This window comes from Melospiza melodia, chromosome 11 (assembly GCF_035770615.1).
Source record: "Melospiza melodia melodia isolate bMelMel2 chromosome 11, bMelMel2.pri, whole genome shotgun sequence".
Taxonomy (NCBI): Eukaryota; Metazoa; Chordata; class Aves; order Passeriformes; family Passerellidae; genus Melospiza; species Melospiza melodia.
Genome location: NC_086204.1, coordinates 16,823,197 through 16,845,000, shown reverse-complemented (window position 1 = coordinate 16,845,000; position 21,804 = coordinate 16,823,197). Strand labels below are relative to the sequence as shown.

Genomic DNA, 21,804 nt, shown 5'->3' with positions numbered 1-21,804 from the left:
CCTGTGATATAAGCCTGGGTGCTAGATTAGACCTAGCTTATCCTTTGACCCGTGTCATATTGGTGCTGAGCATAAATTTGGTTCTTATCCTTGTTCCCAAGGGAAATGAGTGTTCACACAGGAATTGGCCTTTGAGAGGCTGAGTGAACAGAGCTGGTGGGATAGGATTGCCTTTGCTGGGAAAGCAAGGAAAGAAAATTCCTTTTCAGGCTCAATTAGCATGTATTTTGAGGTTTTCTGCCCATCACTTTTTAAGCAACATACTGTTATGATTCACCAATCATATCAATGTTCTAATGATATTTTAAAGGCATAATTTCTTTTTGACATGCTATCCATTTATCTATGTCCTCTAACTAGGGTCAGACATCCAGCTTTTTAGCACATGATGCTGCACATGGTGCTAATAATACCAAGGTTCAACCCCCATATGGGCCATTCACTTGAGAGTTTGACTTGATGATCCCTGTGGGTCCAAGAATATTCTGTGAGCTGGAAATATGACCATAATTACCCACTGAATACAAAAGATAGGTCTTGGCTGGAGACCTATGGATGGATACACTCACACCAATTCAGATCAGCACTATGTTAGTAATTTTCTTCTGTTGGTTATCTTATTGCTAGAGTCTTATTTTGCTTGAATGCACACTTCTAATGCATTAATTGCTCAGAAGAACTCTGTAAGGGACTCTGGATGCCATCATATCTTTTGAGTAAATCAGTAGTGAATATGCTCTGGCACATATTTTGAGTAAATCATTAGTGAATATGCTCTGGCACATATTTTCATCTGTATTCTTCAGTAACTGTTCTTGGTAGGGAAAAAAAATCCCTAGCAGATCTTGAAAAAAAAATCACTTTGCATTTCAAGCTAGGAAATCTCTCTACCTTCCATCTGACTTATGGATTGTGAAAAGCTACCATAGTGAAAAACAAATTGTTGGATACATATCACATTGAAGGGTTATATGATATATCACTCAGCATGGAGTCTGGTTTGATTTACTTGCACACAAGCAAAAGAAACTGTAACAAAAACAGTGCTTTTCCATTCCTTGTATTCCCCACAATATTCTGCCATGCCTCAGAAGGTAAAGCATGTCATGAAGTCACTGTAGGTCTGCATTCAATAACTGATGGCAGGATAAAGCCTTGCTGTCTAGGTGGATGGTACATGGCAGCACAGATAGAACTAAATGTCTCATTTCTCAGTTCATACCTAATTCAGAGAGGATTGTGGATCTTCCTGTCCTGCAGAAGAGACCAAGAAGCTAAGGAGGAGAGTGACTCTGTATGCACTAACCCCTGATCTGGTTTGGAGACACCAAGGACTTACTGTGATTCAGCTAGGAGGGGAAAAGAACTGCAGTATTAGACAAATTACTCACTGTTCAACACTTGGGATTTTATGAAATGTTAGAGAATATTTTAAATTAAGCAAATTAATATTTTCTTACAGTATATTTGGCTGTGTTCCTGGCCTGTATTATTTTTCTGTGTTGGATACCTCCACCTCCAGCAGATATTCAGTCCTTAAAAGGGGTTGGCTTTTATCTTATTCTGTTTATTTTTCTGCCATCTTATATTCTAAAGAGATGTAATGGATCAGCCCAGATATGTTTCATGTTGTGAGAAGAGGGAAGGCAATAGCTTGAAAATCGTTTACAGTTCAACATTGAGCTGATATTTGTGAAGATGAAAACTTACTCCACAGCATTTTTTACCTTGTGATTTGGATTCCATGGGGTAACAATCAGCTTCAAAAATCTCGTCATGACACTGTTTTCAAAGTCAAATAAGGAGTGTCGGTGAGAACACACGACCCCCAAGTGGCTCCCGTCCAGCTTCATAACCCAAATTTATTTTTGACATTGTACCATAAGACTGAAATGATTAATCTATAATAGATTATCTCACAAATCTGCAACAGAAGAACAGAGGATATGATTTGCTCAGGATTTGGCACACTGGCAATGGCATGTCACAGCAAAGCGTTTAATGAATAACATACAACAGAAAAACAAACTGGGGAGAGGCTGGGCTATTGCAGAGGGATTTTAACATGGGGCAAGGGAACCCACCAACCCAACAGCTGCATTGACCACTGACCTCTTGACTTACCACTAATATTTGAGCAAATGATTTCCACTGGCTTTCCAGAAAGACTTCTCTAAGTGTAGATGTTCCTCACAGCCTGCCCTGAGCTTGCATTTCGTAAGTGCTAAGTACCTATAAAATAGAACGAGAGCTGTTTACCCTACCTTTGTGGTTGTCCTGGAGGGTCACAGCATTTGTGTTATGGAACTGCAGAGTAATTATTTGTGAAAAGTGTTGAATTCCTGGGGAAAACACAAACAATTGGATGGCTATACCATGTACTTGTGCTACTGAGTGCTCCCCTTAATTTCTGAGAATAAAGGATGTTTGTGTGGAATCTCATGCATAACTTACTACATTGTGAAACATTTACCATGGATAAATTTCAGCCCATGGAATTTAGTTAAAAAGGGCAAGCATATTTTTTTCTGTGACATGACTACCCCTTGCACCAAACTTAGAAGCCAAAAGCAATCATAAAAAATCAGAGTAACATCCAAGTTCACAGGCACCATTTTCTGGTGACACTAAAAATGTATTTGCTAGTTAAAAAAAGTTATTGCCCTTTATTATAATTTTAAAAATTTATTAGTAACACTAGAAACTTCAGAAAAAATTCTCTCTCATCTATCTGACCTTGACCATCAACCTGAGAACGGGACACTGAAAAATGGAGGGCAGAGTAAAGCCTGGTTGTACTGTTATTGCCATTCAATGACACCTTCCTTCTGTAAAATCTCCAACTCTCTTTTTACAGTATTTCCATATTTACTAAGTAACCTGGGATAAATATGTTGGCCTAACCTTGATTTCTGCTATTTTCAGGGAGATTTACCTGCCAGTCTAGGCTGTCTTTTCTGACATCAGAAGCTGAGCAAAGTTCTCTGTGTAGTAACAGGTTTTATTAGTCTGCAATGCCCCTTCCCTTGACCTGTTTGAACTTCTCTTTTGCTAGTGCTTCTGTCAATCCTTGGCTTTCTGTGTGGGGCCAGTGAAGGTCTCAGACTCAAGACACTTTGGCCAGAACAAAGACTATTAATTTATTTATGTGCACCATCAAGCAGCAATCCTCTTTACATTGTTGGCCAAAGGCAAAAGGGCAAGTTAGTGCTATGTCTCATGGAACTACAGGAGGATGGTGGCAGCAGGGTAGGTCTGAAAAGGCTGTGGGGCCACAGAACTGCCCCATGAGCCAGCACTATTGATAGACAGCTGTGACAGACAACATCAAGACACCTCTGTGCTGTAAGCTCCAGCCCATCAAAAGGAGATGTTAATAGTTTCACATAGCTGGGGTTTTGTCCCAGAGGTTAAGTCTTTCTTTGGTTCTGTTGGTGTGTCTGGGTGATGGCAACTTTTCCCCTTCAGTCTAAAGGCTCAACAGATGAAGCTTGCCAGGGTAGTGCTGAGAATACCCAGCTTCTGCAGCAATGCACAACAGAAGAAAGTAAAACAATATAGGAAAATGGGGATGCTGCTGCCACAAATCTGGGGAAGCTTGAATTTAAATACCTCCTTCTCCCTCTGTTGAGGCCATGTTCCTCCCTAGAGGCTTCAGAAAGTGGGTCTTTCCCTTACGCTCATCCAAGGTCCAGGAAGGGGTTTCATTTCTCTCTGCTGGGAAGTGAGATAGATACAGGGAATTATGCAGGATTTTTGACCTGGTTGACAGCAAAGGCAGCATTAACAGCTAAAATTTAGACAGCAAAACGGTACTTCAAGCTTTTGGGGGATTGATGCAAGTGGTTCAGCTTGATGCAAATTTCTTTCCATTTATGAGCGACTTTATAAGCAAAAATATTGTCTCCATCTCTCCCTCTAGACACTCCTGACCACAAGCTGAGATCTCACCTACAGACCAGGCATGGTGGGATATCCAATGGCAGAGGTTGCCACACAGCTTGAATTTTACACACATATGAAATATATACAAAATATATAGGGTTTCAGATATCCAATGGGAAGTATCAAGGGCCTTAGCAGACACAGAGGGCTGAAACCATCTGCATTGAAACAGGAGTCAGGGCAGGTCTAGGTCAAGGGTTTGGCTCAGAAAGTAGAGAGCAGCAGGGTTTCATTCCTGGCTGTACAAAGATCTGAAATAACCCCCTGACTCATGCCTTACTTCCCATTCATGGCATTCCAACCACAGAAAACCTGTTGTATAACCTCTCATGCTTTGGGGTTATAGAAATGCCATGAAAACCTGCAGAAAGGGACATGGAAAACCAGCATGCAGATCCTGGTCCCAGTCAGCCTGAGAGCCTGTGTCCTATTCTACCACTGCTGCTTCCAGCTCAGGAGTGCAGCTGAGTGACAATGTGTCACTCTCTGCAGCTGATGGCCCTGGCCCTGTGTCACCCTCTGCAGCTGACAGCCCTGAGTCCACAGAGTTCAGGAGTCTTGGCAGTATGGTATAAAATGTAAAGCAGTGGTCTTTTCTGTTGTTGTTTTTGTGAAAGCCAGTTCACAAAAACTGCTGTTTTTTTTGTAAAGCAGTTGGATGAACCACAATTTACTACCATGAACTCCTCTAGTCTGTGTTTCCCTAAAGGTAACAACCATAGATGCTGAGATGGCTGCACTTTGGACTAAACAAATGCTGTAACAAGATGTAGCTGTAACAAACCTGTCAAAGCTCATAAACAAATAATCATCCATTTAATCACTAATTATTAATCCAATTCTGATCTTCAGTTACTCAAAATGAACTGTTTAAAAAAAGTGATACATGTTAGTCAAAAGCAATTTAAAAACATGGGTCCAAAAGTAATGCATTGGTTTACTGTGAAACAATCCATCTGTTATTACAAGAAAATTAGGACAGGAAAAATAAATCTTATTCCATGAAATCAGCCAAATGAGAGAAGATTCCTTTTGAAACTGCCCCCACATGAAATCCTAACCTGAATGATGAAGGAGGCAGACAAGCATTAATGAGCAGGACCACAGCCTGCACCATATTCCTGCCCCTCTAAAGCAGCAGAATTACAAAATGGAAGGGCATGAAAAAAATTACAGATTTGCTACAGATATCTGCTGCTTAGTGCCTAAAAATTTAGCTTATGGAGCCTCTTAATCTGTGTATGGAAATGAGTCAACAGCAGAAGCACTTCTGACCTCCTTGAAGATTTTTAGCATCATCTCAACCCTTCTTAAAACACTTCCAAGCTAATAATATTGTATTCTTGGATTTTTTTTTTAAATCAAAACTGTATATACTTCAAATTTGTCAAATGACTGGACAAAGCAGTGTTAAAAATTCAACTGCACTAATTACTAGCTGAGCAGCATAAAAACCTCTGAATAAATGTCAGTCTAGGAGATAAGCTCTTATCTTAATCTAATGACTCCACAGACTTAATTTGTCAGGCCAGCCTAGCTGATGAAAAACAGGTTTCTATTCTCCAGTGTTAGCAGCTACATCTTTCCAAATCTTTGAAGTTGGATAGTAATACCATCAGTGTCATCCTGCAAAAATCTTGTGACCAAGCCAATTCCATTGCTATTGTCCTGTTACACTAATTAAAGTTGCTTTACCCCCATCAGTGTGCAATAGGTGAAAATGAAGGCAATTTATTTTTAGATTTGTTAAATTCTGGGATAATCATTCTTGCTTCCCACTGCCCACAATGATGTGTTAATATTTGCAGCTCTCTCTCATTATCAGAAAGCCAGGCTTTTTAGCAGGGCTCCACAGACAGCACAGTGCTATCCCAGGACAATTCCTGCAGTGCAGACAAAGCACACAAGTATGCGTGTGTGGTTTATTTGTGTAGAGAAGAGTAATTTTGAGCTCAGCAATGAATTTGATCTTAAGAGATGATTTAGGTTTCTGAAATTTTTCCCTAACGGAGAATTTGACATATTTAGAACTAAATGCACCAAATGTTCACAGTGTTTGGACAAAGTGGGTTAATAAATAGAAAAAAAGAAATTAGCTGCAGCCAGTGTTTCCAGTCCCCCAGTCTTCAACTAACTCTTCTAATGGGAACTTGGTAGGCCTTTTGTGCAAAGTGCCCCATTTCAAAGGATATAATTTAAACACGGTACTCTTTATCCCAACCCCAAAACTTAGAGGGATACGCCTGGGTTTCAGGAGTTGGGAGATGATGATATTATTCTGATGATGCCTAGAAAGATGACAAAGTAACAAAAACCTGATGAAAATAATAGTGCTAAGGTGCAATCTACTGAGGCAAATCCAAGAGGCCAGTGCTGCTCTGGACTCTGTTGGCATTGACAGTATGAACTTTATCAATATTAGATATATCGAGATATTTACCTGCTCTGTTGTATCTGGTTTCATAGCAGTGCAACTCCACTGGCTTCAGCAGCATTTCACACCATACAACCAGGAAAAGGGAGTGGAGAGTTAGCCACCTTTTTCTGTTATTACAAAATCCCTGATGCCCAGAGCGGATTGCTCTGAAGCCCACATTACTTCCCAGACTGGCAGGAGCGCAGGGTCAGAGCAGCTCTGTGTGGGTGCAGCACAGGTCATTCTGCGATTTGTTTTGGAATGCTTTAGAAGCATTTCACTGTTTGGCTGGGAACACCCTCTTGGATAACACAGATTTAATCAATTAGATGACAAATGTCCATCCTCTTGGGTGAGAACACTGCCTACTCGCAAATTTACTCTAAGTAGGACTGCAAGGGGACCATGCAGGTCATGTGCTGGCACATCTACAGAAGTATTCAGGAGCTGGTCCATATACATTTTCTTTTCAAAGGCTCATGTGTGAGCATGGACAGTCAGTTTAGCGTCTGAGTCATCCTGGCTGTGATGTGAGTTGGGTGCCAATACTGCAGCAGCCAAAGCCTTCCAGCCCGTGCATGCAGGCCATGCTGCCTGGATGGGCTTCACCTGCAGCAGGGCAGATCCTCAGCAGGGACAACACAGAGGCTGAGAAGAAGGGTGGGAAGCTTCATAAGCTGCAAAAACCTTTAAATTAGAAACTGTAATTACCCCAGCTAATTGAGTTCTTCATCTGATGTATAAAATGGCCTCTTCTAACATTCTGGCTAACACATTATTGTTTATGGCATCTTCCTCTTAGCTGAGAACCCTCACACATCTTTCTTCCTGTTTTACCCACAGCCCTGCAGAGGAGCAGAGTTTGCAGAGTAGTGCCAGGTGAAGTGGTCATGGTCCCTAATGTGACCCAGAATGACAGGGCTGCTGAATAAATTAGAGGCAGATTTCCACAGATATTTGAGCTCCCTTGAACACAGATCAGTACCTACTTCAGCCTTTTAAAGCTTCTAGGCTCCATGTTGTCATTGGCAGTTGAAAGCATAAGGGTTTTTGAAAAAAACCCAGAGCCTGAAACATATTTAAGCACTGCTGTCTACTGTTTCCTTGGATCAAGACAACTGAACTCTTTGAAAGCACTAATAGTAACAGCAATAATAAACATTTGATGCATGGTCTGTAAGCTTGAGGCCTCATCTGACCAAAGCTGAATTTATATCCCTTGATTTAATCATGGAAGTGATGGTTCACTCTGAACATGCCAAATTCATTTATGTTAGGGCTATGGCCTGGAATAGCGGTTTTTTAGTAAGAATTAATGGCTCCTTATTTCTCCTGCTCTGAGTCACAGTTTGAATCTACAGGCCATTCCCAACACAGCTGAAACAGAAAATGAACACATTGAAGTGAAATTTTCAAAGTGATATTTGAACCCCTTCTCTCTGATGAAATCCCACCTATTGATCCAGTCAGCCTCCTCAGGTCCATCCTGCAAAGTCTCCTTGACCAGCTTATTACAACAATTCTTCAGGTGCACTGTGTTGTCTTTCATTAGAGGACAGGTGTCAACTAATCAAATTGAAAAAAATGAAAACTCCCATAGATTAAATCCTTGCACTGGTGAAAGATATGGCAAAATTCCCTTGGAAGCCAGTGACTGCTTGTCTCTTCAGACATTATCTCAAGTCTGAATTGCCATTGGAATACTGACTTCCTGATTTATGCAATGAGTTTACTTGGAATTAACAAATTTATTGCCCTTTCCTCAGCAGCTGGAGCAGTGCGGGGGCTGGCTCACACAGGAGCTATTCCCTAGGGGTGCTGTAGTGGGATCCAGCTGGCTTGGGTCAGGCTGCCCATGCTTCAGGAGACTTTGTGGCTTCATGGCTCCCTTTGCTCTTCAACACTTGCTCCTGCCATCCTGCTACAAGAAAAGTTTACCTGCTCTGGCCTGCAAAAGAGCCCTGCTGTTTTTGGACTGCAGCCTTTAAGAACAACTTTGGGTGCTAAGGAAAAACAAATCATTCTGAAAGAACAAAACTGGGTCCTTTATGGAAAAATATTGTGACTCCCAATCAGAGGGCTGTGGATCCAGATCAATTTCCTAGCAAAGAGGAATAACTCTAATCTAAACGTAAAAAGGGGTCTGTCATGGTGAGATACAAATGTAGGGGTAGCTGCCAGCTTTCAGATTGGTCTTGATGAAGTATTATTGCTGACAAGCCAATAATGAGCTAAGGCCCATAGTGAGGCTGCAACAGGCTGGGGCCACTTGGCTTGACTAAATGAAGTCCAAATGCTGGCACCACAGCTGGAGGCAGGACAAGCAGAGTCAGAAGGAGCAGGATTTCTTTCTTGATTTGCAACAAGAATGTGACTCTTGGGAATGTTGTGTGCAGAGACAGGAGTTGGACTTGATGATCCTTTCAACCCAGCAGATTCTGTGATTCTCTGATTTTGGCCTTGGTAAGTGCACACTGATGATTTTCCATTTCTGTTCCAAAGGGAATCTCCAACCACTCCCAAGTGCCAATTTCCCATTATGGACTCAGTTTCCCTACACTCTTTGGGAGAAAATGCAGATAATAAAGGGAGCAGTAGAGCTACACTGATTCTTGGGACTGACAGTAAAGTTACCCAGTTAATAGACTGAGTGGGGGGACTCAGATTTGCTTGCAGAATCCCATGTGAATTGCACTATTCTTCCAATTAAAGTGATTGTGAGAAATTCTGATTTTCAATTCAATTTTTTTTGCATATGGGAAAGAGGAAGAAACAGCCTTTGTGCAATGACTGTTTAAAAATACTTCAAAAGAACTTGAATCAGTTCATGGCTGCACTATATACAAATTAAAATAATTGATTTTTTGGCAGCCTTTTAAGAGATCTATAAATTAAAGGGATTTCTGATACATTTTGGGAGACTTTATTTCATGTCGGCTTTCAGAGTGCCCTCCCTCCCAGAGCTGAAAGTCAGCCACAAAACCAGACAGAGCCTCTCATTTGCTCTGCCCTCCTGATTCAGGAGTCAGTGGATCTCCTTCACGAGTGACCATGGTTGGGCATGGTGGGTCCTGGATCCCTGCCAGCCTTGCACCCTTCCCTTTCATGTCTGCTTTGAGAACTTTACATCAAGAAATAGAAACTGCCCCAAACCCACCCCTCTGGAGAGTTAGTTTCTCTCCTTTTCTCCATTAGTAGAAACTGATTCCCTCACCCAGTTTGTGTTGCACCTGGGCTGTCCCCATTCTGTGCTCTGATGGCAATGGGTTCAGTTCTATCTGTGATGACCTAAAAATAGCACTCAATTAACATTGCATTTCAAGAATTGGAAAATTTCCCAGAAGTCCATTCTTTTTTTCTTTTTCTGTTTCATTACATTTTACAGTAATAATACACAAGCCTGTAGAAAACATGACGGGTAATGAAAAAATATAATTAATATAAGCAGTGTAAAGCATTTTTTTTCCCTCTGTTGTCCTTGCAGAAAATTACTGCTTTAAACTGAGCAGGATGTGAAAATGCATAAAGCAAACAGTAATATGCTGTGGTTTGTAAATATCTTATGCAAAATAGTTAAATCAACTGCTGTTTATTTTTCTTACTTTGTGTCACAAGCTCTTACTTTCTTTTTGTTCATGACTTTTTTCATTTGCTCTCTTTTGGGTGTTTGCTCTCTTTCATCTTAAGAAAGTCACTGATTTAACTATAGTTTTTTTTCTGCTACAGCTAATTCTTCTCATCATCTCCTCCTGTTTGCTGGCTCTGAAACGCAACATACTCTGCAAAAGTATAGTGAGCCAGATCCTCACTATACTGAGGATCTGCTCTCGTTGTTTTGAGCTTAAAAAAAAAAAAAAAAAAGAAAAGAAAGCACTCTCATGCTACAAAAAAACAACTAATTATCCCAAATCCTGCAACAACATTATGACTAACTAGCATTCCTGACTATTACTGTAGGATTCCACACTGTTTTAACAAGGCTGCCTGGTCACAGTTCGGGATGGGCTGTGAGCAATACACACAACATTAACTAGTATGGCACAGTGTATGCCATCTCTCCTTGGAATATTTCTCTCTGGCTATCTGTAGAACTTGTAATACCCAGCAATATCTGAAGGTCACAGCAGAGTTTCTGAGCTGAAATACAAAACAGCATTCCAAACACATCTTCTGTGGCCAGACAAGAAACTGCTTATGGTTTATTTTCCCTCCCCCCTCTGCACAGCTGACATCCAACATTAGTTATTGTTTATTTTTGTCTTGTTCCTGGTTCTAAAGGTTTCCCTTATGGCCCTGATTTATGTGAACTTTCAGATATCACTCGGGGCTTTTCTGCCTCGTCCCCTCTGATGTAGCTGGTTCCTCTGTGAAGGTAGGTTTCCCCAGCTGAAGATCTGTTCCTCTCTCCTGTGGCATTCTGTGCAGCCATTTGGAGTCCCAGATGTAGGAAATGAAATAATCCACGCTCATACAGTCATGAAAGTGCCCATCTGGCACACAGGAACATCACGCATTGGAAGCACACAAGCGTGAGCTCACTTTTGTTATGGCATTTCATAAACAGAGATGCAGTGAGCCAGCAAGTCAGGTCCTTTGGATAATAACAATCGTCTCCATCACACGTTGTGTTTAAAAAATAGGGAAAGAAAAAATCAAGACAAACTGGAAAAATTTGCTCTGAGGAGAAATTTCTACTTACAAATGATTTTTTCCCAGTGTCCTGCTGTACTTACACCTCTCTGGCTCTCTCCACTCTCTATGTAGATTTAAGACAATGGTGACAGTTGAAACGTAGCCAGTTAACTCTTAGTTAGCTCTGAAATCACCTCTTCCTCACTGTTCAGCTAAAGGAAGAAAACATTAGATCATACTTACAAAAGTGAGTCCTATAAAAACAAATTGCATGTTACTGCTTTCTTATCACTACATAAAATTCACAGAAAGAGTCTAATAAATGACCTCACCACTCAATTTTGAAGTATACAAATTAAAGACAGCAACAGATAAGCCAAGAGAGATTAATGTACAGTGTGTGTGCCTGTATGTGTGTTTGCATGCCTCTTTGAGGATATACCCATATGCTGTTGACATTCAACCTCTGGAATTATAATTAGGGGGAAAAGCAGATGTGTAAATTCATCTTGCTGGGCAGCATATATATGTTGCACTAGTCCCTGATTAATTCAGTACTTGAACACTTGAACACATTTACTCTAAGACAAAAGGTTTCTGTGGGATATGTTGGCTAATAAAGGGGTAGAATATGATGAAACAATGAACAGCCCAAAATGATGGACTAAGTTCAAGACCAGTAAGCAAAACCCAGGATTATTTATACTATTTTAGCTTTGCAAAGTAATTGAAAAAAGGCATCCTGGGCATTTTGTTGGATGTCATTGCATGCTGTAAAGAAATCTTGGGAAGTATTAAACTTCTCAAAACCCCCACCATTAATTCTTCTGACAGTGCTGGGTCTTCAGAGGGATTGCTGCTCAAAGGGGTGAGATTTTTAAGGTCAGGAAAGAGCAGAAAGAGGTGTCAGGTCTCCTAAACCATTGCTGGAAAACTATGGCCATTCCAAAGTGGGGGAGTGGGCCAGCCAGGGGCAGAGGCCTGCCACTCCACGGTTTATGAATATTATAAATTATGGATAAGAGTAGAAGAAAATAGTATCTGAATTTTACATGACCCAGTTTTGTATTGTATTTGGCAAACAATATCTTGTTCAGTATATTTTAAATACTAAGTTAGGAAAACAATGGGATGTTTGTAAATATGATAGACCATTACAATATACTGCTTCTCATTTGAAAAGTCATTTGTGCAAGAAATGATTATTGACCCATAATATGTAAATGATTGAAATACAGAAATTAATATTTGGGTCAACTCATGTATTTTTCAACCATGAAATGAAAAGCTCAGTATTCACATTCCAATTCATACATGAAAGCATTACAGCACTATTACTTGGCTATTGGATTAATTTATTATTGTCTTAGTTAATGACATACAGAGTTATATCTCTACTTTCAAATGAGGAGGAGGCATTGCATGCCACAGTAATGTTTTAACCCAGGATGTCCCCTATTCTGGACTCTTTACTGGTGACAATAAGCCAAATTCAGAGCCGATATGGAAGGAAATCAACAGCAACACCACCATCAAGGAGGTTTTAGCCCTAATATACCTTAAAGGTTGAACTGGGAGGACTGGCTCCTGCACTGGGGCTCCTCTGCTCTACCTGGGCTTGATACTCATCTCCTTCACTTGAGTTTTACCCAGTGTGATGCTCTCCTTATTTACTGCAATTTATTCAGAAATACAGGATCAGTGCATTTGGTGCTGTGAGGTAGAACCCTCATTGTAAGGTTCTGTTTCTGCTCCCTGCTCCTTTTCCCTGAGTCATGGGGAGTCTGTGGCAGTGTGGGATTTCTATCTGCACTGTGGGAGTACTCACTCTTCCTAAAGGAGCTGCAATGGGCCCCTCAGCCCAAGGTGACTTTCATTCCAGTGAATTCATTCAGAGCTCATGGAACGTGCCAGGTTGTGGCCCCAGAGGCTCAGGTGCTCTCTGTCTCCCCAGGAGTGTGCAAGGCCTGGAGCAGCAGGCCAGCCTCTGTCCCTGGAGTGGCACGAAGGCAGCCTGTGAGCCTGTGATGAGGCACTTCCCCAGCCACTCAGAGCAAAGTGCCTCAATAAGGTTGTCAATAAGGGCCAATCCATGCAAGCTAGACCTGCAATATATTTGGCTCGTGGACTATTATTCATTACATTTCAAATGCATTGGCTACCAAGCTTAGCTGGATTGACTCTGACTTAAGATCAACCATCCAAATAATTCATTAGTATCCTATAAACTGTGTGCTCCATCTTTGTGGCTTTTTATGCAAAAGTAAACAATGCCTCATTCTTTGTGCCATCAGGTACTGTATCCCTTGATGGGTCTATCTCCTTAAAGAGATGCATAATTTAAATACAAATAAATGTATGAGTGAAATCCATGTAGAATGATATTCATGACAGACAAAATGAATGAAGAAGAGATGGGCAAAACAATTTAGATAATACCCAAAAGCAAAGCGTCACAGCTAAATCAGGATTAACCCATGAAGCATGATGTGTTTCATGAAATGACTTTGGTAGAGTCTAAAATGACAATGACTCAAATAAATTGAGAAGGGCAGCATTGCATCAAGTTTGCTCCACTGTTCAAACATGTTACACATGTACCGGATCATGCCTACAGAAAAGAGCCTGATTATTTTTTAGTTAAAAAGATATATTATTTACACATATTTTAAGGACAAAACATTTTAAATAATTATTTTGCACAAAACTATTTTGTATTCTAGATAGAAATTATTTTAAGCATCTTTAAAAGGCAATAGACCCAGCTCTACATGGCTTGCAAGATAAGGTAAAGAAAATCACAGTTAAAAGGCATGTTTGGGTGGTGAGGAACAGATGTGGTACCCCAGTACCACATAAAATGGTGGTGAAAGTGAAGCAGTGATAACAGTGGTGGTCAGTGATGTAACTATTGCCCTCATGGTGTGACTTAGAAACTGCTCCCACTGGTCAGCTCTAGGGGAGGGGCAACATCCTCCTGGTCCTGCCCAATTAATCATCCTCTGGTTTTCTTAGTCTCTGGTGCAAAAGGCAGACCCAGATGACTGATTCTGGCAATAGAAGCCCTGCTTGTCAACGAGACCTCCCTTTGACAGAAGCGTGATTTGGTTTTAATTTTCCTTCAGCCCATTCATTTATTTGAGCTAATGGCTGACATGAATCACAGCGTTCGAAGGGAGAAGCAGGATTTGCACTAGCAGCCTAAAAGGGATGGCATGTCCACCAGGGATGGCAGGAGCTGAGGCTGCAGTTTCTCAAGGCTTTGGACACACGACACAGGGATTGGATTGGCAGAGCGACTGCTCCAAACCCAGCGTCCTTCCCTGCTCCCAGGGAGGGCAGCCCCAGCTGAGAGCAGCCAAGGTGGAAGGCAAAAGTGCTGTTTTGCAATGGATTCAGTGGGAGCCCCAAACTGACAAGGCGATGATTACTACAGCCCCAACCAAGGGCAGCCTTTGTTTAACTTTACTACTATGAGTAAGCTGATTGACGTCACTGGGCTTGTGTGCTTAAAAGTTCTGGCTGTTTAAAATACTCGGAGGGCCAGGGAATAATGGATGGTTAGCACTTTGCTGGGCACAGGCTGGGACAAGCCTCGCCCTGACCCTCTGCAAAGCGGGTGTGCCCAGTCGGTGGTTGCACCTCCCCACAGCCCAGTAACGCTGGGCATTGCCTAAATCACCAAATACCTTGCACCGAGGCAAATAAAAATAACAACAAAGTTAGCAGGAGTCAGTCCAGCTGACTCTGTAAGAAGCTGCAGAGTTTCAAAATCAATCTTGAATTTACCTCTAACCTTGAAAACAAAACTAATTGCAGAATGTAAGACTCCCTGAACATGATAGGAAACTTGATAGGAATACCTAGGAAAAAACACATACACTTTGGATAAACCCCCCATTTTAATTGTATCAATTCTGCCAATTAATGATAATGGAAGAGCAGCCCAATTAGCTAAATAGCTAATAGTTTTATCAAGCAGAGGCTGGCAATTTAAAGCAAACAAATTCATTCTAATTTTATCCCCTTGCACACCAAGATGTTTAAAGGATAATGGGGGATCCAATAAAGGATATTGCTCAAATAGAGCTACATTTAAATCACCTAATGGCTTTAAGAGTTTTACCCCAATTAACAAAGAAGAAACATGATCATCATTCAGTGACTTCCAGCATAATCTTCATTAAAGAAAATCTTCATTAAAAAAATAACATATCCTCCAACTAAGGGCAAAATTGAAAACATCACTGACTTTTCCCTTAAAAACAGTGACTTCTCCCAAAACAAAGGCTCCTCTGTAACAGCAAAAGTATCAGAGAAAAAAGACTCTCATGTCTAAGCCTCAGTATATAAATCATCTTCAAACTGTGGTCATTAGTTTTAACATAACAGTGGATTTGAATAAAGGAGATTGACCTATCTAACATATTTAAGACCAAATCCTACTGTTACCTAAATCTGAAATAAGTTAAGGCTATTGAAGAGAATCAAAAGCCTTTTCAAAACCAATAGCCAGAACAAATTCCCCATGATCATAATTTTGAGGATAAAAAATCCATTAAAGTGATGTGTTTGATTGCTATTAATGAAGCAATCTGGAATAAATCCAGAGTGATCCATATGGATAATCGAATCTCTCATTTTCTCACATTTTACAGATTTGGCCTCTGATTTATGTGACATTGATGGGCAAAAGGCTCCTTTCCTTTTGACTCTGGGCTGCCCAGCCTGGACAGCTGATGGCATGGTCTCTAAAGGGAGCTGGAAGAACAATGAACTCAATGCTCAAAGAAAGAAGAGCTCAAATAAATTGACTTCCAGCCTCAACCATATATCCCCAAATATCTCTCCTTCACTGCAGGTCTTATGAAGGTTACAGTGGGCTGCAGAAACCACCAAAGTGCTGCTAATTAACTGGCACAAAGCTCCCTCCTTCCTCAATATCCCCCTCATGGCTCAGAGGTGCTTGGCACTCTCACTGCCCTGCCAGGCTCAAGCAGAGACAGGGATGTCACCCACAGGGCAGAGGTGGCCTCCAGAAAAGCCCCAGGTAAAGCCTTTGGCTGAAGACAGCTGCTTTTGGGGGAAGGTAGAAAGACTTTCCCTTCATTGTTAAGCTCCTGTTTGCCCAGTCAAGCAGTAAGAGATTTAGTCTTCTCTGCCCTTTTTTTAAAAAAATGTCATGAACTCAGAGACAATGAACCCCCCTCATTCCTGGAGCTGTAGCCAGCTAGCTTCTACCTAGAAGCAGGGTGGGTGCAGAAGGAGCCCTGTTCTTCCCCCTGCCACCCACAATGCCAACCCCAAAGTTTTGCTGCTCTCCTTCTCTGCCCTTCTCTTTTCAGACAGATGATTCCAGCACCTACCCCTCAGCACCAGTTCTATATTCTGACAGGCAGCAGTCTCTCCCTCCCCTGCACACCCTGCTGCAGTCAGATCCCCTCCATGAGCTGGCCTGCCTTCTTCCCTCGCCTTGCCCCTCCATCTCTTCTCCCACAAGGCTGTCATCTTACCTGGTGCCTTGGTTTCTCTTGCTAAGCTGACCATCCCTATTTTGGTTCCCTTGGATTTGCTGAAAAATTTGTCACTCATCCCAAATTTTGAAAATTTCATCAGAAGACCAGTAGTACTAGAAAGAAGTAGAAAATTTTCATTGGTGACTTGGCTTTTTTGCTGCCTGTAATCTCTCTGTAGGGTAGGTGTCCACCTCCTTCACTTTTCCCTAAAGTCAGAATTGCCTGTGGTCTGGAAACTGGCACATCCTGCAAAATGCTCCTGACCCCATGCCACAAGGCCAGGACTGGGCCCCCATCTCTGAGCAACACTGCCTCAGTCAGAATTCAATAATATACTTGTATTATATGAGCTGGTAGGAAGTGATTTTTATTTGAAACCAAATTTTAGATTTCAAGCAAGAACAAAAAAGTTAGACAGCAGGTCAATACACTTTGTACAGATATCACACTATATTTTGAACTTTCACCTTCATCATCATCCTAAACTATCTTTGAGTCAAATTTAATTTCACAGGTGTAACAGCTCCTTTTCCTTCTAATCTACTGACTGCACATTGAAGGCAAAAGCTCATGGGTTCAGGTTTTTTATATACTTTTATCCAAAGCAGACTTTAGAAGTCTGATCTATATGTAAGGAATAGTTACTAACAGAGCCATCTGCCTCTCAAATAGATGAAATTATATTTAAAACTTTTATTCTGACTTCACAACCAACTGACAATCTCCTGTTGCTCCCACTCTTGCAACTCTTTTCTGCATTTAGTTGCCACTAAATGATATGCAACTCCAAGCTGGTTTCTTTTACAAGTGCTGCATCTATCATGTCAGTCAACATGGATCCATGTGTCAGAGGTGTCTCCTTGTAAAAGGATGCCCTTGGGTGACCAGGGTCAGTAAAATCTGCTGGTTTTCCTTATCATAGTGCAATTAGGACAGAAGCTGTCTCCTTTTCAGACTCACTAAAAATGAGGGAAACATAAAAACCTAAGATCAAGAATACAAGGCTGAAAAAAATCCAACTATTCCAATATTTTATGACTAATAATTGCCAGTAGTGGATGTTCACAAGCAGAAGTGTAAGAACAGGCCAGATACTCAAGTCTGTGGCCTAGGCAATCTTGTTCAGACTTGGGCAGCATGTGGTGAGATTACCAAAATCTTCAAGCTAGACTGGAGGCCAGTTGTTGACAATTCTTGAGGCTATATAGAGATTACTGTTTTAATGTTAGAGTACACTTATTTTTTCCTACTTTTTAGCAATCTGAAATGATACCTGCAGCTCATCTAAATGATCTTCATTGTTCTTCATTGCCCACGGCACTTTCCTCAAACCCTTTAATCAGCTTGAATCTGAGAGGTGAAAGCATGAGCTTCACCATGAGCTTTTTAGAACTTTTGCTGACACAGTAGCTCTGGACACACCTGTGAAATGTTAAGACAATTGTTAGGAAAATTAGGAGAATTAAAGAAGTTGAACCAGCAATGGCAACATCAATATTCTCTACTAGTGATGGGAGAGAGCAACCAATTCCCTACCAACATATGCCCTTGCAGATGGGTGTTTCTAAGAGCAAAAGTGCTAAACCCTGGCATTTGCAGGATGGTGAGGAGATTGTGGAGCAGGCTTCAGGAAGTTTACCAGTCCCAGCAGGGTGAAAATCTACAATGGCCACAGTGCAGGTAGACATCTCATCTAATTTAAGGAGTATGCTTAGACAAGTATTTGGGAGATTCATTAATGAGATTTGACCTGGAAAGCACAGCATCTTTCATCTGTATGGAGGCAGTGAGTAAGATGAAAGGAGCATTTGAGGAGGAGTGATTCAGCCTGCTGAGCCCACCTGTCATGGCCACGACAGAGAAGAACCTTTTCCCCATGAAGTAAAGCTATCAAAAGTTAAGAGGATTTCTTTGCAGCCAGACAGGGTAAAAGAAGGGATATGTGAAATTTTCTTCACAGGGTTGTTAAAAGTCTCTACTGGCAAAACTAATGGGCAATGTAGCAAATCGTAGTCATAGTATTTTTTTAAGAAACCAATGCCACTAGTCAGCTCCAGGACACAGATTGAAAAATACAAAAGCAGTTATGAATTCCATTGGCTTTTTTGAAACCAAAGGAATTTTACCACCTGAGAACAAAGTCTGCTGCTAGTTACAGTGATCCAATTCCAGTAAAGCTGACAGAACACCTACAGAATTACTAGTACAAAAGCAAACAGAACTACTACTACTTCAGGTACAGGAAGAATCTGCTCCAAGCCCCTGGAATGCTTGTTAGGCTGTGATGAACAGATATAACTATCTCACTGTGTTGAGTAAGAGCAAGGAAGAGAGAGAAACCTAATTTATGATGTTCTACCCCTTAAAAAAACCCTGAACACACAGCTTATTTTATAATTAAATGTGTTACCTGAAGAACAGTTGCACATACTCATTTACACAGGATTTGGTATACATCTGTGCTCTTCAATAGATTATTCCAAACCTTGAGTATTTCCTATAATTAATGTCAATATGCTTGGCTTATTTGTTATAAAAGAAAAGAGTTTCTAATTAGCCTTTTTGATGTGCAAAACTTCACTATTTCTCTCTAGTGTTTTTCAGATCATGTTTCTAATTTTATACTACTAAGTGATAGTAAGACTTAAGACTAATTCTGAAGATGGTTTAAATTGCATGCATGTGACAACTAGGCCTTGACCCGGCACTCACCATGGGGTGAGGTGCTCCTGCTATGAGCAATGTCAGAAGTCCACATAATACTAACTGGCCTTGTGACAAGTCAAACATTCCAAATTCCTATTAAATTCAACCAACACTTTGCATATTTCCCTTTTATTATAGTGACATATACAATTTACCTTTAAACCCAAGCAAACCCTACTTGCCTTCACTGAACCTCAGGAGAGTCTTTGGGAAGAGCAAAACCTTCACAGCACTGCCATTCAGAGGCTTATCACAACACACCAGGGACACAAGTAAATCTCAAGCAGTAGAAAAGAGTACAACTGTAGTGAGCTGGCTCGATGTAGCAATAAAGAAGGTCGAGGTGAGCATTTTTTTTACACCAGTCAACCCTGCAGATAGACCAGACAAATTAAGAAGTTTTTGCCAAGCCAAAGGATAGGTTCTATCAGCAGCAAATAACAGGAGGGTGGAAAGTTTGTGTGCAGACTCATATCACTTACCTCTCTTTTTCCTGGGAGGACCTTAGCACTGAATTTACATTTAAGTAAAACCATTGCACAAGATTGATTGGATGCCTATTGGGAGCAATTGGAATATTTTCTTTTTACTTTGAGTCTTGGATTAAACTAAATGAGAACAGAGCAAGGCCTGGTCTGTGGAGGCATACAGGGAAAAAAAATTGTGCTCCTCTATTAAATTGGACATCCAAAGCACTTTCCTGAATGCTGGAACAAGATGTGAAATTCCATGACAAGATCAGGTTTTCTTCCCTGCTCAGCTCTCATTTAACATAAAGAGGCTTATTTTGCATATCATGGGGCCCTAGATCCTGAGCATTAAATATAATAGCTTCCCTAGAAGCTTTATAGCCTTGGCAAGACAGTATAGATTGGCCTTGTTGGTTGATTTGTTAATTCAAACAAGAATAGCACATTTCTAAAACTTTGGCCAAATTAACATCTTTTTGACTGTTCCAATGAGCTAATATCGCAGTAGAAACCTGGAAGCAGTAGTCAAGTCTTTGATGATTTATTTAGTAGGAGTCATCTTGTAGCTAATTGTCTGCAATTTTTAACCTCATTCATGTGCATTGCTGATTCTTCTTCCAGCATTTGCAGTTTTCTCCTCAAGCTTTCTTACATCTCTGTATGCATCATTTCCAGATGGCAACTCAACTCAACTTCATCACAGTATTTTTATGAACTTGCCAAACCACATTCAAGATCTTCAGACTCAAAAGTAAAAGATAAAATCATCCTCAGAGGGCACCTCACCCTTCTGCATCCAGGCACATGAAAAAAGCAGAGCTTTAGGCTCTGACATTTTACATTAATGATGAGTCACAGCGTAGGGCTCTTTGGTTTGGTTTCTTTTTGGTGTTGGAATTTTCACCTTTCCATTCTTCTCCTGGGTTTCTCACCTTGAAACCATATCAAAAAAGAGTAAGTACTGTGTGCCATGTTTTCTGTCTATACTGCGTAAGTTACCATCTCTGTAGTGCTGGCCCCAGTGACATTCATACTCGTCAGTTACTACAGATGTAGCACAGGAGGAATGAGGGATGAGCAGGCAGGGAGGTTTTGGCTGGGAGTGCAGCAGACTTTCACACCACATTCACAGTAAATCTTAGCAGAGATCAGAATTAACTCAAATGCTCAAGACATTTGGTGGCTGTAACCTAGATCTTCCTGGCTAAGTTCAAAGAATGATCTGATTCACTGTGTGGATCTGTTTTCACCATGGTTTAAGGATTGCCCTAATGTCTGGTAAGTCATAAAAATATCACAGTTCTAGTCACATTTCTGGTTAATCTCATGTGATTCTTCATGAGGTAGAAAGTCTTTCCTGGTGGTTCTCTGCCTTCAGTTATTCCAGTGCATGATTCAGCAATTGTCACATGTCTGTTTTGGGGTGGTTTTATGCCATGAGTGAATGAAGGGCTCTTTATGCCTGGTTTCTGTCTCCTATTTGTATGTTTATGAAGAAGACTGAGTCCCTTGGGAGATGGAAGATACTCTGTTTGGGCAATGTTATTACCGTCACGTACTATGATCCATGCCTGTGGGAAGATATTTTTAAAAATAATAAGTTCCATTTTGCTAATGTAGCTATTGTTTAAATGTAAAATATAATTAGAGTATCCACCCAGGGTGTATGTTGCTGTGTAATTTTATAATACTACATCTAGATGACTGTTGGCATTCTACCTATGTACTTAACCACACCCAGGAATGCTGGTATTGCACAATTACACACATCCTGTTGACTAATTACATAATAATTAGTATTTTTAGCATTTAATGATGCACTCAAGTCAGTTGTGCAAGATTTTATGTCACTGCAAATTAAAGACAAAGAATAACAGATATATTCAGTAAACAATCCTGTCCAAATAGCTTACTGAGCCTGGACAGAGTTTCTAGCAAATAGCAGGTAATATTTCATACTTCATTTTAAAATGTATGACATTTTCTACATGTTTGGCAGACCCCTCTCCCCCTTACTTTAAATTATACCTTTTAAATAAAACTGTTGAAGTAATTTTGTATTCAAAAGAGTTAAAATTTCTGTAGTCTGCCTCCTTTTGAGTTATGATCACTTATCATG

General features: G+C 40.7%; 2 long non-coding RNA genes across 7 annotated transcripts in view; both read right to left on the bottom strand.

The window, feature by feature from the left end:
• LOC134423095 (uncharacterized) overlaps positions 1-19,382 on the bottom strand; it is a 29,496-nt gene extending 10,114 nt beyond the window's left edge. The window contains exons 1-5 of one of the 2 annotated variants that reach the window (XR_010029002.1): positions 17,783-19,382; positions 11,095-11,205; positions 3,613-3,717; positions 2,125-2,232; positions 1,728-1,924 (exon numbers count right to left, since the gene is read on the bottom strand). This is a non-coding gene — a long non-coding RNA (uncharacterized LOC134423095). The remainder of the gene's footprint in view (positions 1-1,727; positions 1,925-2,124; positions 2,233-3,612; positions 3,718-11,094; positions 11,206-17,782) is intronic. The other variant, XR_010029003.1, reaches the window with a different exon arrangement.
• A 20-nt stretch (positions 19,383-19,402) lies between these two features.
• The window catches only part of LOC134423094 (uncharacterized), a 453,551-nt gene continuing 451,149 nt past the window's right edge, over positions 19,403-21,804 (bottom strand). For 4 of the 5 annotated variants that reach the window (XR_010028998.1, XR_010028997.1, XR_010029001.1 and 1 more), the window contains one exon: positions 19,403-21,256. This is a non-coding gene — a long non-coding RNA (uncharacterized LOC134423094). The remainder of the gene's footprint in view (positions 21,257-21,804) is intronic. The other variant, XR_010028999.1, reaches the window with a different exon arrangement.